Raw genomic sequence first — 10,939 nt, forward strand, 5'->3', positions numbered from 1 at the left:
GATGGGATATTATACATGTACATTTCATTTACTTCTGCACAAGATGTAATGTCTTGTTAAACCACATTGCTATATCTTTTTTTTTTTTTTTTTTTTTGAGGTGGACTCCCACTCTGTCGCCCAGGCTGCAGTGCGGTGGCCCAATCTCGGCTCACTGCAACCTCCGCCTCCTGGGTTCACGCCATTCTCCTGCCTCATGAGGTCAGGATATCGAGACCAAATTGCTATTTCTTACAGTGTTGCAAATACCTTGCGAGATTCTTATCAAGGTATTGGAGAATAACTAGGGCACTGATTATGAGAACATCAGAATTGTCACAGGCGTCCTAACCAGGGTGACTCCATCCTGAATAAAGGCTGGATAAAGCCAAACCTGATGGGGGACATTCCCTGAGGGTTGAGCACTCTCAGTCACAGGATGTTTATAGTTGAGGAAATGAGTTAGTGATGCCGACTACCTACCTAAAGAACCAGAACTTACAGAAATGTCCCGGTATTTGAAGAACAAACAGTATTGTTAGTTTAAGAATAGGGTTCGTACATGGACACAGGAAGGGGAACATCACACTCTGGGGACTGTTGTGGGGTGGGGGGAGGGGGGAGGGATAGCATTGGGAGATATACCTAATGCTAGATGACGAGTTGGTGGGTGCAGCGCACCAGCATGGCACATGTATACATATGTAACTTACCTGCACATTGTGCACATGTACCATAAAACCTAAAGTATAATAATAATAATAATAAAAGAAAAAAAAATAAATAAAAAAAAAAAAAAAAAAGAATAGGGTTCGTTTTAGAAATAACAGCACATTCATAAATTCTTGCTGAAATCAATAGTTGCACAAGAAAATAACAGTATTAATAGCCTGTCGCAAGCTGATCACAAATCCTTGTAATAAATTACACTCTTCTAAACCAACAAAGATCAAAAGAGACAAAGAAGGCCATTACATAATGGTAAAGGGATCAATTCAACAAGAAGAGCTAACTATCCTAAATATATATGCATCCAATACACGGGCACCCGGATTCATAAAGCAGGTCCTTAGAAACCTACAAAGAGACTTAGACTCCCAAACAAACATAATGGGAGACTTTAACACCCCACTGTCAACATTAGACAGATCAACAAGACAGAAAGTTAACAAGGATATCCAGGAATTGAACTCAGCTCTGCACCAAGCGGACCTAATAGACATCTACAGAACTCTCCACCCCAAATCAACAGAATATACATTCTTTTCAGCACCACACCACACCTAATCCAAAACTGACCACATAGCTGGAAGTAAAGCACTCCTCAGCAAATATAAAAGAACACAAATTATAAAAAAACTGTCTCTCAGACCACAGTGCAATCAAACCAGAACTCAGGATTAAGAAACTCACTCAAAACCACTCAACTACATGGAAACTGAACAACCTGCTCCTGAATGACTACTGGGTACATAACGAAATGAAGGCAGAAATAAAGATGTTCTTTGAAACCAACGAGAACAAAGACACAACATACCAGAATCTCTGGGACACATTCAAAGCAGTGTGTAGAGGGAAATTTATAGCACTAAATGCCCACAAGAGAAAGCAGGAAAGATCCAAAATTGACACCCTAACATCACAATTAAAAGAACTAGAAAAGCAAGAGCAAACACATTCAAAAGCTAGCAGAAGGCAAAAAATAACTAAGATCAGAGCAGAACTGAAGGAAATAGAGACACAAAAAACCCTTCAAAAAATCAATGAATCCAGGAGCTGGTTTTTTGAAAAGATCAACAAAATTGATAGACTGCTAGCAAAACTAATAAAGAAGAAAAGAGAGAAGAATCAAATAGATGCAATAAAAAACAATAAAGGGGATATCACCACTGATCCCACAGAAATACAAATTACCATCAGAGAATACTATAAACACCTCTATGCAAATAAACTAGAAAATCTTCAAGAAATGGATAATTCCTCGACACATACACCCTCCCAAGACTAAACCAGGAAGAAGTTGAATCTCTGAATAGACCAATAACAGGCTCTGAAATTGAGTCAATAATTAATAGCTTACCAACCAAAAAAAGTCCAGGACCAGATGGATTCACAGCCGAATTCTACCAGAGGTACAAGGAGGAGCTGGGACCATTCCTTCTGAAACTATTCCAATCAATAGAAAAAGAGGGAATCCTCCCTAACTCATTTTATGAGGCCAGCATCATCCTGATACCAAAGACTGGCAGAGACACAACCAAAAAAGAGAATTTTAGACCAATATCCCTGAGGAACACTGATGCAAAAATCCTCAATAAAATACTGGCAAACAGAATCCAGCAGCACAACAAAAAGCTTATCCACCATGATCAAGTGGGCTTCATCCCTGGGATGCAAGGCTGGTTCAACCTACACAAATCAATAAATGTAATCCAGCATATAAACAGAACCAAAGACAAAAACCACATGATTATCTCAATAGATGCAGAAAAGGCCTTTGACAAAATTCAACAACCCTTCATGCTAAAAGCTCTCAATAAATTAGGTATTGATGGAACATATCTCAAAATAATAAGAGCTATCTATGACAAACCCACAGCCAATATCATACTGAATGGACAAAAACTGGAAGCATTCCCTTTGAAAAGTGGCACAAGACAGGGATGCCCTCTCTCACCACTCCTATTCAACGTGGTGTTGGAAGTTCTGGCCAGGCAATCAGGCAGGAGAAGGAAATAAAGGGTATTCAATTAGGAAAAGAGGAAGTCAAATTGTCCCTGTTTGCAGATGACATGATTGTATATCTAGAAAACCCCATTGTCTCAGCCCAAAATCTCCTTAAGCTGATAGGCAACTTCAGCAAAGTCTCAGGATAGAAAATCAGTGTGCAAAAATCACAAGCATTCTTATACACCAATAACAGACAAACAGAGAGCCAAATCATGAGTGAACTCCCATTCACAATTGCTTCAAAGAGAATAAATTACCTAGGAATCCAACTTACAATGGATGTGAAGGACCTCTTCAAGGAGAACTACAAACCACTGCTCAATGAAATAAAAGAGGATACAAACAAATGGAAGAACATTCCATGCTCATGGGTAGGAAGAATCAATAGCGTGAAAATGGCCGTACTGCCTAAAGTAATTTATAGATTCAATGCCATCCCCATCAAGCTACCAATGACTTTCTTCACAGAATTGGAAAAAACTACTTTAAAGTTCATATGGAACCAAAAAAGAGCCTGCATCGCCAAATCAATCCTAAGCCAAAAGAACAAAGCTGGAGGCATCACACTACCTGACTTCAAACTATACTACAAGGCTACAGTAACCAAAACAGCATGGTACTGGTACCAAAACAGAGATATAGATCAATGGAACAGAACACAGCCCTCAGAAATAATGCCACATATCTACAACTATCTGATCTTTGACAAACCTGACAAAAACAAGCAATGGGGAAAGGATTCCCTATTTAATAAATGGTGCTGGGAAAACTGGCTAGCCATATGGAGAAAGCTGAAACTGGATCCCTTCCTTACACCTTATACAAAAATTAATTCAAGATGTATCAAAGACTTAAATGTTAGACCTAAAACCATAAAAACCCTAGAAGAAAACCTAGGCAATACCATTCAGGAAATAGGCATGGGCAAGGACTTCATGTCTAAAACACCAAAAGCAATGGCAACAAAAGCCAAAATTGACAAATGGGATCTAATTAATCTAAAGAGCTTCTGCACAGCAAAAGAAACTACCATCAGAGTAAACAGGCAACCTACAGAATGGGAGAAAATTTTTGCAATCTACTCATCTGACAAAAGGCTAATATCCAGAATCTACAATGAACTCAAACAAATTTACAAGAAAAAAACAACCCCATCAAAAAGTGGGCAAAGGATATGAACAGACACTTCTCAAAAGAAGACATTTATGCAGCCAAAAGACACATGAAAAAATGCTCATCATCACTGGCCGTCAGAGAAATGCAAATCAAAACCACAATGAGACACCATCTCACACCAGTTAGAATGGTGATCATCAGAAAGTCAGGAAACAACAGGTGCTAGAGAGGATGTGGAGAAATAGGAACACTTTTACACTGTTGGTGGGACTGTAAACTAGTTCAACCCTTTTGGAAGTCAGTGTGGCAATTCCTCAGGGATCTAGAACTAGAAATACCACTTGACCCAGCCATCCCATTACTGGGTATATACCCAAAGGATTATAAATCATTCTGCTATAAAGACACATGCACACGTATGTTTATTGCGGCACTATTCACAAGAGCAAAGACTTGGAACCAACCCAAATGTCCAACAATGATAGACTGGATTAAGAAAATGTGGTACATATACACCATGGAATACTATGCAGCCATAAAATATGATGAGTTCATGTCCTTTTTAGGGACATGGATGAAGCTGGAAACCATCATTCTCAGCAAACTATCACAAGGACAAAAAACCAAACACCACATGTTCTCATTCATAGGTGGGAATTGAACAATAAGAACACATGGACACAGGAAGGGGAACATCACATACCGGGGCCTCTTGTGGGGTTGGGGGAGGGGGAATGGATAGCATTAGGAGATATACCTAATGCTAAATGATGAGTTAATGGGTGCAGCACACCAACATGGCACATGTATACATATGTAACAAACTTGCACATTGTGCACGTGTACCCTAAAACTTAAAGTATAATTTAAAAAAATAAATTACACTCTTCTTTGCCTTAATATGCTATATAGGCAAGCATTACGTTTAAGGTGCTCCTCCTTGCTTTTCGAGGACACCCTACTCTGTAATAATTTCTAATAAGCAGTTTTAACTTTACTATACTCTGCGACTTGCCCTGAATTCTTTCCCATGTGAGATCCAAGAACTCGCTTTTGGCGTCTTTCTGGGACAAGACCCTTTTTTTTTTTTTTGAGACGGAGTCTTGCTCTGTTGCCCAGGCTGGAGAGCAGTGGCGCAATCTCGGCTCACTGCAAGCTTGCAAGCTCCGCCTCCTGGGTTCACGCCATTCTCCTGCCTCAGCCTCCCTCCCGAGTAGCTGGGACTACAGGCGCCCACCACCATGCCCAGCTAATTTTTTGTGTTTTTTTTAGTAGAGACGGGGTTTCACCACGTTAGCCAGGATGGTCTCAGTCTCCTGACCTTCGTGATCCACCTGCCTTGGCCTCCCAAAGTGCTGGGATTACAGGCGTGAGCCACCGTGCCCAGCCGACAAGACCCTTTTTTAGATAACTGAGTTTAAAAGTACATCTAAGGAGGCTGAGGCAGGAGAATCGCTTGAACCTGGGAGGCAGAGGTTGCAGTGAGCCGAGATCTCACCACTGCACTCCAGCCTGGGCAACAGAGCAAGCACTGTCTCAGAAAAAAGAAAGAAAGAAATTGGGGAAATAGGAAGAAAATAATAGATAGCAGAAATTAAGAAAATCAATATAAACAAAAAAGAATCAATTAATCAAAAGATGATTCTTTGAGAAGACTAATAAAATAGGCAAATTTCTGAAAGTTTGACCAAGGGTTGGAAGAAAAGAAGGAACAAAACAATGTTAGGCATGAAAGGGAAATGTAACTACTCACTACACTTACATACACCTTTAAGTTTTCAAATCTTGAAGAATTTTGAAAGCATATGACAATAACAAACAATGGAAAGTAAAAGAAAATCTAAAAGGATGTTACATTAGAGGTTATATTAGAAATAATTAGATATAATTCAGCAAAAACAGACTTAAATCAAAAATTGCAATGAAATAGGGTGAAGTCTGGGAGGGAATGCAAAATTTTGATGCCCTCTCCCCGTGGAATCTGAACACATCACCCTCCCAGGGCCAGGACATCAATGGATGCGTTCATCAACTCCTCTAAAGAACTTCCACCAAGGCTGTGCTGCAGAGTTTTTTATTGATGTGTCATTATGTGGGCATGAGATTGATTAAATTTATTAAGTTGGTTGATTGACCTCAATCTCTGGTCCTCTCCTCCATCCCCACGGTCATGATCAACCGAAGTCCCAACTTTCTAACCAAGTGCTTGGTCCTTCTGGTGACCAGCCCCCATCCTGAAGCCATCTAGGGGCCACCAGGGGTCACCTCATTAGCATCACAAAGACACTGCTATTGCTCAGGAAATTACAAGGGTTTCTGAAGCTCTGTGCCAGGAACTAGGGACCAAGAACATTTATCTATTAGCCTCATTTAACAGATGAACAGATACATTTTTGTTACACCACACATGGCAAGCCTGGTAAGTAGACCCTTCCCCAAGAAGGTATGTAAGCAACTAGGAACTGGGTGGGATGTTTAATCCTCTTTCATGGAAGAGGAAAGAATAATTGGAAATAATAGTACAAGGCATGACGAGAAAAAACTTAAAATCCCATGTTGAGGCTGGGTGCAGTGGCTCACACCTGTAATCCTAGCACTTTGGGAGGCCGGTGGTGGGCAGGTTGCCTGAGCTCAGGAGTTCAAGACCAGCCTGGGCAACATGGTGAAACCCTGTCTCTACTAAAAATACAAAAAATTAGCCGAGTGTGGTGGCATGCGCCTGTAGTCCCAGCTACTTGGGAGGCTGAGGCAGTAGAATCACTTGAACCTGGGAGGCAGAGGTTGCCTCCAAAAAAAAAAAAATCCTATGTTGAACATGTTATGTTTGAGAGGTCTGAGTGACATCCGAATTAAGATGTGAAGTAGAGTGGTGTGTGTGTGTGTGTGTGTAGTCCAGACACTGCATGAGGACAAATCAGTAGGTGTGTGTGTCTTTTGTCTCGGGAATTGATAAGCTCACCTGGAAGGAGAAAGCAACAGAGCCCCAAGCTTTAGCCATAGGGAACTCCAAACATTAGATCTGGTAAATGTAGAGAAGCTGTGTCTGTCAAAAGAAATACTTCAGCTGAGTTAAATTTAAAGGACCGTCATTGGGTAATGAACGGCAAATCAGGCAGCCCCCAGAATCACAGCGAATTTAGAGAGACCCCAGCGCAGCCAAAGATTTATAGACCAAACAAAGGGAAGTGATGTACAGAAATCAGGGGTAATGTACAGAAACAACTGGGTTGGTTACAGCTCAGCATTTGCCTTATTTAAACACAGTTTGAACACTCAGCAGCGTATAAATGGTTGAAGTATGGCTGCTGGGATTGGCCAAGACTCAGCTATTGTTACAGGTGCATACTCCTAAGTTAGGTTCTCAGTCTTGTCTACCTATTAAGTTAGATTGCAGTTCGTCCACAAGGACTCAAATATAAAAGTACTGGAGTCCTTCTCTGGCCATATTTAGTTCGCTTTAACACTACCCATGATAGAGAGTTCAAAGTCACAAAATCTAGGAAGAGAACATATTCAAGAAGTCACTGGTTAGTTAACTGTTGAAAGCTAGTTGAGAACAATAGATCTGAGTAGAACCTCTTTAGGGGATCACATTGCTGAGAAGTAAAGCTCTTTGTTAACCAAAAATCAAGATCCCAAACATCTCTCATCTCCGCTCCCTTCCCTCCAATGTGATTGTTCCTCCCCTTCTTTGCTTCTCTTTGTTCTTTAAATTTATTTTTCTATATTCAGCTCAATTCTTTTTCCTTCTCTTCCACCTCCTATGCTCCCTTCCTTTCTGGAGGTCCAAATGATTTCATTAAAATCAAGGTGTCAGCAGAGATTCCTTACTTTCTGGAGGCCCTGGGTGGGAATGCGTTTCTTGTCTCTTCTGGGATCTAGAGGTACCGCCTTCCTTGGCTCGTGGCCCCTTCCTCCATCTTCAAAGCCAGCAATGGCAGGGGAGTCGTTCTCATCTTACTTCACTCTGACACTCACTCTTCTGCCCTCTCTTCCCCAATTAGGAAACCTTGTGATTACATTGATTACCTTGGGCTCCCCAAAATAACCCAGGTGGACTTCTTTGTTTTAAAGTCAGCTGATTAGTACCGTTTCCACCTACCACCTGAATCCCCCCTGGCCATGGAAGGAAACATATTCACAGATTTTCAGATTAGAACATCTTCGAGGAGACCTTACTCTGCTGCCAACACTGGCCCCTGATTGCCTCACACTAAATCCAAGACGGATGCACTGACCATGGGTTCTCACTGGCACCCAGCCTGAAACCTCAGATAAGGCATTTGTCTTCTCAGAGCCATGGTTTCTTCAACTGGGAATTTTCACAATAATCGCTGTCTGGTGACTGAGAGCACAGGATGATGGCCAGGGGGTCGATGCCCTTCTGAAAGGGGGAAGGAGCAAAAGCATCTCGGTTTGCAGTATTCAGTGAGTTATGCTGACTCAAAGACACGAATCAGACACTGACTGGTAGAAACCCCCAGCACAGATTAAGAAGTGCATAGCCAACAGGCCTGACTCCAAACAATTCAAACAACAGGGAAAGAATAGAGAACTTATAATTATTGTGTCTGTTTGACAAATACTTAATTGACCATAATGTAAGGCTGGAATTTGCCTATTTTAAAGTTACCTGTGGTTGTAATTAAACTGTTTTGTTCAGTGTTCTCAATTCTAATTCTACTACTTTATTTAAAACTATAAATTTTTGTGTCAGGAAGACAATATCTACTTTTATCCCTCTAATATTTAACCCTTTAATGGAGACAGTAATTAGAATTATTGACCTGAAACTACACAAGATCATACAAATATTTTTCAGGCTAAACTATTATTTTGTTTGGTATGAGTTCCCAGTCTAGGCGTTAATATTTTCCCAAAGCCTCAGGACCTTGCGGGACCAAACTCCACCTAGAACTCTAAGATACTGGCGGGAGCTGTCAATTTCATTAATCCGGTTTCAATTTTTTTAATATTTGGATTCACAGCTTATCTATGGGAACTCATAGTGGTTCCATCTTTAATACTCCAGATAGACGATTTACTGAAAAAGCTAATTCAGTATTCTCTCCCGTGAGCCAGCCAATGAAACCTCGGCCAAGGCTGAGGCACGAGGGATCAAGGGGAGGAACTCTCCCGTGAGCCAGCCAATAAAACCTCAGCCAATGCACAGGCGCGAGGGCTCGAGGGGAGGAACTCTCCCGTGAGCCAGCCAATAAAACCTCAGCCAACGTTGAGGCGCGAGGGCTCCAGGGGAGGAACTCTCCCATGAGCCAGCCAATAAAACCTCAGCCAATGCAGAGGCGCGAGCGCTGGAGGGGAGGAACTCTCCCGTGAGCCAGCCAATAAAACCTCAGCCAATGCAGAGGCGCGAGGGCTCAAGGGGAGGAACTCTCCCATGAGCCAGCCAATGAAACCTCAGCCAACGTTGAGGCGCGAGGGCTCCAGGGGAGGAACTCTCCCGTGAGCCAGCCAATAAAACCTCAGCCAACGTTGAGGCGCGAGGGCTCCAGGGGAGGAACTCTCCCATGAGCCAGCCAATGAAACCTCAGCCAACGCTGAGGAGGGAGCGCTCGAGGGGAGGAACGCCATCCTGGGCTCTCTAGGGCTGTTGTCTGTCAACAGCGAGATGAGAACAACGGGCAACAGCAGCAGCTCCAACGGCCCACGGCCGCCCCAGGGGCCCTGGGAGGGCGGGAAGGGAGCCACTGCCAGACCTCAGAGCTTGGCACCAAGAGCCAGTTATCAGCCAGATAATGTACTCAGCCAAGGGCGAGAAACCCGACCATGAACTTATTGGGAACTGGTCACAGAAAAGAGAAGGACTCTTTGTCCTGAGTGTGTGATGCTGTGATGGTAGGAGCCGCAGGGCTGTGACTCACACGATGCCACAAGGTTTGTTCCAAAAACAACTGGGGATGCTGTGTGGGGAAAGGGCTGATGGCACAGTAGGAGGTAACGGGCTCAAAACTGACCTCCTTTTTAGGGGTGATGAAAAGACTGTCACCTCATCTTGTGGCTGCAGAGCCCAGAAGAGATTGTGGAGCAGCGGTTAGAGACTTACGGAGGAATTCTGCTATTTTTAACTCTTTGGCATTTTGTTTTTCTTGAGCAATTCCCACACCACCCCTTTTTAAAGATTTATTAGATTCAGGGGCTACTTTATAATATCCTTGGAGCCCAAATTAGACTTTAAGCACATAACATATCTGAGCTTGAGGAGTTTAGGGGTTTAACTTCTTCAACAGAGCAAAGAGATTTGGTGAAATGACCCCCATGGTCCCTAATGTTGATGGACCCACCGAAGTTAGCCTGTCACCAGAAGCAAAGGGATACTATTTTTAAGATATGAGGATCTTTTCCACATTTCTGTTCAAAGCAATAACTCTGCAGCTTCATCTATTGAAGGCCTCATCTCCACCTGCTTTTCCTACCCTGGATTCACAGGGCTTGTGGTGCCCTCTCCCTGCCTGCACTCACCTTCCAACAAGTGCTGGAGTTTGATTCACACCAAACAGAAATAGCCAAAATTTGTAAGAAGTCTATTGGGCAGCTCTTCTGTATCAATGACTGTACAGGCTCCAAGGGCCAGAAATAATGAAGACAGAGCACCTATCTCAGCGAGCTGACAGCCTTGAAGGGGGATGAGGCTGGCAAACAAATGACAACACAGTGTGATAAGTTCACTGCAGACCAGGGAGAGCGACAACTTTGAGAAAGGGTGATTGCTTTTAAACAGAAAGGAAAAGAGCTTGGGAAATACTTCCAGAAGAAACTGACATCTAACTTCAGTGAGTTTTTTTTTTTTAGGTGGGGTCTCACTACGTTGCCCAGGCTGGAGTGCAGTGGCTATTCAGAGGCATGATCATAGCTCACTGCAGCCCTGAATTCCTGCACTCAAGCGATCCTCCTGCCTCAGCCTCCTGAGTGGCTGGAACTACAGGTACATGCCACCATGCCTGACTCTCTAACATAGGTTTCAAAGGAAGCATAGGAGTTCCGAGTGGAAAAGAGACCAAGGGAGAGGCCCGTGCCAGTCCCAAAGGTGAGGGGAGGTCCGTGGGCCTCAGGATTGCTGGAACTTCCAGTGGAAGGGCACATTGAGGGGACGCAG

Source organism: Pongo abelii, chromosome 7 (genome assembly GCF_028885655.2).
Source record: "Pongo abelii isolate AG06213 chromosome 7, NHGRI_mPonAbe1-v2.0_pri, whole genome shotgun sequence".
Lineage (NCBI taxonomy): Eukaryota > Metazoa > Chordata > Mammalia > Primates > Hominidae > Pongo > Pongo abelii.